Source organism: Pipra filicauda, unplaced genomic scaffold, assembly GCF_003945595.2.
Source record: "Pipra filicauda isolate LSUMZ 115617 unplaced genomic scaffold, ASM394559v2 scaffold577_size276649_pilon, whole genome shotgun sequence".
In the NCBI taxonomy this organism is placed as follows: Eukaryota; Metazoa; Chordata; class Aves; order Passeriformes; family Pipridae; genus Pipra; species Pipra filicauda.
In genome coordinates, this window is record NW_024104728.1 from 4,767 (window position 1) to 11,944 (window position 7,178).

At 58.0% G+C, this 7,178-nt stretch overlaps 1 long non-coding RNA gene across 1 annotated transcript; it reads left to right on the top strand.

The window, feature by feature from the left end:
* The first annotated feature begins 3,222 nt into the window (after positions 1-3,222).
* LOC120324531 lies at positions 3,223-4,561 on the top strand. Its single transcript, XR_005565910.1, has 2 exons — positions 3,223-3,401; positions 4,425-4,561. It is a non-coding gene; the product is annotated as an uncharacterized LOC120324531 (long non-coding RNA).
* Positions 4,562-7,178: the final 2,617 nt, after the last annotated feature.

The window sequence follows — 7,178 nt, forward strand, 5'->3', positions numbered from 1 at the left end:
CTCCATCTCCCGAACAAAGGGCTCCAACCGCTGCCGGAAGGGCAAAACGAAGCTCCACCTTAGCGGGGATGTGCATAATGATGAGTGTGGAGGCTCTGCACACCCACCCAGCCCCAGATGTGAGGCTGCAGACAGCACACGTACCCCCCCGACAGCTGGAAGATGAATATGGAGGAGCTGGATCCGGTTAGGGATGCCTGCGTCTTCCAGGGGCGTTCCTCGAGCATCCATCAATGCAGATCGATGTACGGGGATACAAAATGTGGGGATCCAGCTCCTGCTGGCAGCCCGGGGAGTGGGAAGCAGGGAGACAGTGCAGGCAGAGCAGGGAAACACAGGGAGAAGCAGCTGGGAACGGGGTTGCACCCGGGAGTGGGGATGGAGAGGGTGGGAGCATCAGCCAAACCCTCCTGGACAAGGATCCAGAGGTGGGAGAAGGAGCCAGTGGAAAGGAGGGATGGTCGGTGCTCATGGGCTGCTCAGGCCTCCTGCCCTGGTAGAGGCAGGGCAGTGTCCTTCCTCCTCCTTTTCCAGGTTATCCTGGACTGTGTGGGTGACAGGCACTGACATGCCAGGCTGGTGAGTATTCCAACAATCCCAAAATGTCTCCCCAGAGGCTGCCAGTAGCTCAGGGGAGCTATGGCTGGGAGCAGGACACGAGAGCAGCAGGGGTGGAGGAGCTGGGTGAAGGTGGGTGGGGAGACCTGGGAGCAGGAGGGATGGAGGAACTGGGAGGAGGAAGAGATGGAGGAACTGGGAACAGAAGGGATGGATGAACTGGGAGCAGGAGGGATGGAAGAACTGGAGTTAGGAGGGATGGAGGACCTGGGAGCAGGAGGAATGGAGGAACTGGGAGCAGGAGGGATGGAAGAACTGGAATCAGGAGGGATGGAGGAACTGGGAGGAGGAAGAGATGGATGAACTGGAAGCAGGAGGGATGGAGGAACTGGAATCAGGAGGAATGGAGGAACTGGGAGCAGGAAGGATGGAGAACTTGGGCAATGGGAAGTACCCAAGAACACCAGACTCTCCCGGTGGCTGCTGGCTCAGAGTCCAGCTCCAGGACTCATCTCAAGAAGCCTTTTAGCACTGATTTCCATGGGAGAAGCTTGAAGCCAACGTCAGTCTCTTCAAAAGAGTCCCCACTGCCATCCCCCTGTTCCCAGGCAGCTCGGAGGGGCTGAGGGAACCTCTCTGCAGGGCTGGCTCTGCATCCTCCAGCCCACGCTCCTGCTCTCCCTGGGGCAGAATATGGATGCTGTGTTTATTTTTGATTTATGCCAAGGCGAAAAAGAAATACATTTTCTTCAATTATTAATCAGCGAGGTGTGAGAGGGGGACACGAGCTGGAAATTAACTCTGTGACCTTTGGGGGGGGTTGCCTCCCTGCCTCCCCCCACTCTGGAGCCCAGAGCATTTTACCCAGAGTATTTTCCCAACCCTCTCAGCAGGAGCGGGGCTGCTCCTGTGACCAGCCCTGGGCAGACACCCCCAGACGTGCTGAGGGGGTTTAGATGATGGGGACCGTGTGTGATGCAGGGAGCCCAGCCCCAGGCCCAGGCTGGGCCTCCAAAGCCATCCTGGCCACCTGGATGTATGTTCAGAGCCTCCCCATCCACCTGTGGATGGCCTGAGCCCAAAGGGTGTCCATGATCCTGATCAACCTTCCCTTCCCTGCTCTGTCCCACCACACCTCCCTCGATGCCTCTGGGTATCTGGCTGTCCCTGGGTACCACAGAATCCCAGGATCACTGAGTTTGGAGAAGACCTCTCAGCCCATGGATCCACCCTGTGCCCAGTGCCCACCTTGTCCCCCAGCCCAGAGCACTCAGTGCCAGGTCCAGTCCTTCCTTGGACACCTCCAGGGGTGGGGACTCCACCACCTCCCTGGGCAGCCCCTGCCAATGCCTGACCACCCTTTCCAGGAAGAAATTCCTCCTGATGTCCAACCTGTACCTCCTCTGGTGCAGCTTTGGGTTGTTTTCCCTTGTCCTGTCCCTTGTTCCCTGGGAGCAGAGCTCGACCCCTCTCCCTGCTCTCCCCTCCCATCAGGGAGTTATAGAGAGTGAGAAGGTCCCCCCGAGCCTCCTTTTCTCCAGGCTGAGCCCCCCCAGCTCCCTCAGCTGCTCCTGCTGCCCCAGCCCCTTCCCCAGTTCTGTTCCCTTCCCTGCACACGCTCCAGCCCCTTCCCCAGTTCCATTCCCTTCCCTTGAGGGCTCCAGCCCCTCAAGGTCCTTCTTGCTGTGAGGGGTCCAGAGCTGGGCACAGCACTGAGGGTGGGGTGTCACCAGTGCTGTGCAGGGAGGGACAATCACTGCCCTGGTCCTGCTGGTCCTACTGTTTTTGACACAAGCCAGGAGATGCCCTTGGCCTTCTTGGCCACCTGGTCCTGCCATGCACAGGGGCAGCACAGGACACCCCGACCCCACCTCTGCTCCCACACAGCGACTGTCCCCTGGGGAGAGACACAGACCCTCTGGGGAGCAGATCAGGTGCCCCACAGCTCCCCACACCCACCTGGGTGCCCTCAGTGGGCTCTGAGCCAGGACAGACACCACTTCTCCCCCTCCCTCCTTTGGCTCTTGGCTTCTGCTCTTGGCACGGGATGGGCACCCATCTGAGGAGGCTTTGGCAAGGAGGCTGCTGGGCAGGACAGAGGAGGATTTTTGGACTGCTCCTCCACTCTGCTGCCTTGAAAACACCCCCCAAGCCAACAGGCGAGGCCAGAGCTCGACGCGGACGGGCGGAGAGGCCCCGAACTCCAAGAACTCCACGTTGGCCTCGGGAAGTTGGAGCGTCCCCGGCGCAGGCGCGGCGCGGCCTCCCTGCCCCCTCCTGTGCCGCTGCCTCCCCCCTCCCCGAAAGCAGCACTGCGGCAGCAGCACCAGCAAACTGATCAAGGCCCGGGGCTGATCAATAGGGTATCGAGCTCTCTGCAAGGTACGCTGAGTTTTGCGGATTCAGTGGTAACCTCACGCCGAGCTGCCTCCTTCTCCCCCAGCACCGCCACCCCCAGCGCCAGCTGTGCCACCTTCTCCCTCTGGGCTGTGCCACCTTCTCCCTCTGGGCTGTGCCACCTTCTCCCTCTGGGCTGGCAGGGACGCTCAGCCTGCTCCCAGGAGGAAGCAGAGACCTTGCAGGCTCCAGCCCCTGGTGGCACTTCCAGAATGGTCCCAGGGGGGTTTCGTCACAGTGGGGTCATTCCGCAGTCTTGGGAACCGGGGCAGCTCGTGGGGTTCAGAGAGTCTTTAGAGAGGTGCATCCAAGCTGTGAGATTCCCAGGGATGGCAATGGATGAGCTGGGATTGTTGTGATGGTGGGAAGGAGAGGGCTGAGAACACCTCAGGGTGTCCTTGACCAGCAGCGTGAGGGAGGGGATCCACTCCCTCTGCTCCACTCAGGTGAGACTCCACCTGCAGAGCTGCCTCCAGCCCTGGGGAACAACAGCAGGAGGTTGTGGAGATGATGGAGGAAGTCCAGAGGAGGCCACGGAGATGCTCCAGGGCTGGAGCCCCTCTGCTCTGGAGCCAGGCTGGGAGAGCTGGGGGGGTTCACCTGGAGGAGAGAAGGATCCAGGGAGAGCTGAGAGCCCCTTGCAGGGTCTAAAGGGGCTCCAGGAGAGCTGGAGAGGGACTGGGGACAAGGGATGGAGGGACAGGACAAGGGGAATGGCTTCCCAGTGCCAGAGGGCAGGGTGAGATGGGATATTGGGAAGGAATTGTTGGCTGTGAGGGTGGGGAGGGGCTGTCCCAGGTTTCCCAGAGCAGCTGTGGCTGCCCCTGGATCCCTGGAAGTGTCCCAGGCCAGGTTGGACGGGGCTTGGAGCCACCTGGGCTAGTGGAAGGTGTCCCTGCCCAATGGCAGGGGGTGGCACTGGATGGGTTTTGAGGTCCCTCCCAACCCAAACCCTCCTGTGAGAACCATCTGTGCCTCATGGGACTGAGCTGAGGGCGATGGTGGGAGGGGGGAACCCTCCGGCAGCCCCTCCTTGGATGGAAAGTGCAGGAGGATCAAGGACCCACCCCCCGCTCTGTGGCACTGCAGGAGGTGTCCCTGGAACCCTGGCTGGGTGTTCCTGGGCTGCAGCTCCCAGGAGAAGCCCACGGGATGCGCTCCTGGCTCAGGGGCCGCCCGAGGCCCGCGCGGAGCTTCTGATGGAAAAGGATTTCCACGTTTAACATCCCCCCAGCTCGCTGACAGGCACGAGGGGAGGGATGAGGAAGGCAGATAGCCCGGAGAGGCTGATAAGGTGCTGGGGAAGATAACACAGGAATTGAACCGGGCTCCATGTGGAGAGCTGCTGCCTTAAACGTGTCCCAACCCCTCGGCTCCCGCGGCACGGATGGATGTTACACCTTGAGAGGTAAAAATAGCACATTTAATGAAGCTGGGAAAACGTCAATTGTGTTTTGTTGGAATTGCAGAGACCTCATTTCCACGTTGCCCATGAAAATGCGTCGGCTTTGGAACAGATATGAAAGCTCCACATGTTGATCTGCAAAATGAGCTTTGAGCAAGAAAACCAGTAGAAACCAAACAAAAAAACCCCGTTGTTCCATGACCCCAGGTTTGACCTTTATTGCTCTAACACAGCTCAGGTCTTCAGATTTTGGTCACCTGAGAAAAAAAAAAAAAGTTAGTGTATTTTAACCCTGCTGAATTTTTAATAGAAATTTCCAAACTGAATTCTGCTCCAGAATTGTGGGAATGTGTGGTGGAGGGGATGGAGGACAAGCCAGGGCTGCAAATGGATTTAGAGGAGCAGGGATGGACCATTTGCCTCTCCAACGCTGCCTTTGATTTAGGAGAGGGGAAATATCTGTCTCTGGAGAGGAAGGAAATGTCTTTGCTCACTTTAGCCCGGAGGGAAGGATGTGTCCTGGCCATTGTCCCAGTGCCACTCCAGGAGGATGGCGCTGGTATGGATTTTTGAGGGAGGAGGGCGGTGGGGAGGGCGGGGGACGCTCCCGCTGCCGTTTCGTTTCCCTCAGCAGCGCTGCGCTCACGCGCTCTCCAACAGGCCCATCCGTCACGCTCCTCGTTAGGGAAAATCCATTTTAAAAATCTCTAATTTTTATTTTAAAGTCTAATAGAGCTCGGTGGTAATTTTCACTTTAAATAACGATTACACGCCCTGGAGCACAAGGTGTGCCTGGGCTGCAGCCCCAGAGCCCCCGCCAGCGGGGCCCTGCCTGCTCCCTCCTCTGCAGGCAGGGCCCGAGTGACGCTGCTCGGAGCTCCACCAGTGCAAGTCCCACTTGCAGCCTTGGAGTCGGAATTTTACGTTTAGAGGGAGGAGTTAGGGGCAAACTTCTTGTTTGGAAGTGCCGAGGTGGGGCCCGATGCAGCCCTTGTGTGGAGAGGGTGACACGAGCTCCGCCGCTGCTCCCAGAGGGGCTTTGTAAAGGAGCATCCCCGAAACCCCGAGCCAGACGTGGCACCTCCCGGGAAGAGCCGAGAGCACCCTGAGAGAAACAGTGTAGGAGGAAAGAGAATTCAGCCCCTGAGGTTTTCGACCCTGCTCTCCCCTTTCTCATCCTCCCTGTTCCCTGCTGATTCCTGCCCCTGCCACTTCCCCTCTCCCTGACCCCAAAATGTGACCCGGGAGCACCTGGAGGAGCAGGGCTGGCTCTGCAGGATGGTGTGTCCCTGGCAAAGTCCTCTGCCACAGGGTGGGTTTTCCCATGGGAGCTGCCAGGGTGCTCCACAGAGGGATTGCCTTGCTGGGAGCACCATGTGCAGAGCCGGGGAGCTTTCGGTGTCCAAGGAAAACACGCGGCCACAGCCGAGCTGTGCCGGGGGCTCTGTGTGGGTTTGCTGCAGCCCAGGAACAGCCCCTGCAGGACTGGAAGCTCAGCTGGAGTTGGAGCAGAGCACTCAGGGAGCAGTAGGAGAGCATCCATGGGACACTCATGGGGGGGCTGCACAGAGCTGGGACAAAAAATGGGATTTCTGCAGGGCTGGAAACCCTCCCGGAGCACAGGAGCTGCTCTGGAGCCTTCCCTCAGCCTCCTCCTCTGTCTGCCTCTGCTGAGCTGCTCCCCAGCCATCAGCTCCAGCCAGGAATCGATTCCATCCAGCCCTCAATTCCATCCAGCCCTCAATTCCATCCAGCCACCAGCTCCATCCACTATCAGCTCCATCCAGCCACCAATTTCATGCAACCACCACCTCCATCCAGCCCTCAGTTCCATCCAGCCCTCAATTCCATCCAGCTCTCAATTCTATCCAGCAACCAGCTCCATCCAGCCCCCAACTCCATCCAGCCCCCAGCTCCAGCTGCTCTCCTGCACATCGACTCGTGACACAAGGTCTCAGCCCACCCAGCAGAGACAGATGTAGACCAAGACAGGCTGCTACACATTTCTGCTCGACAAGGTTAAGAACTCTCCACTGTCCCTGAGCAGCAGTGTTTTAATTACACAGGAGTATGGTAAGCAGGTTGTTTCCCTGCCTAGACCAGCTGAAAATTAAACCCTTTCCCCCCCCCCCTTTTTGGAAGGACTAGTTTCCAGTCGGACCAATTATTCAAAGTGTCTCAAAGGCACAAATTCCAGTGCCTTTATGGAGGGGGGGAGTGGCAGTGCAGGGCTTGGGGCAGGAGGAAGACAATACTGTATATTGGTGGCCTCGATGCAGAAGAACTTAAGCTGCTGTAGAAGCACATACTTAGATCTGAACAGTTTTAGGCAGCCAGATTTCAGTTTTGGTGGGGTTTTGGGCTTTTTTTTGGCTCGAGCTGCTGAGACCTGCCAGGCAAGCAAACAAACAGAGTCCCCTCCCTGTCCCCTGCACCCGCCAAGCCCCGTCCATCCCCAGCCACCCACCCCGAGAGCTGCCACCTCCCCTCCTCCCCCTCGGCCGGGGAGAACCCGCAAACCCACCCGAGCAACAAACAGAGAAAGAGATGCAAGGATGGAAAATTCCCCTTCATAATTAATAAATGAAGAATATTGTTGTTAATCGATGTAGCTGTGAAGAGAGTATCGATCCCAGCCGCATGCTATTTTTTGTGCGGCTTAGATTTTTACACCTCATTTAGAGGCAGGTCTCTCTGGGGACCTCTTAACACCAAAAGATATTTGCAAGAGTCCAAAGTAGAGGAGAAGAAAAGGGGGGAAAAAGATTAATTATTACCAGAGCTGGAGAATTATGTGCGTGTCCCATCGTGGGCAACT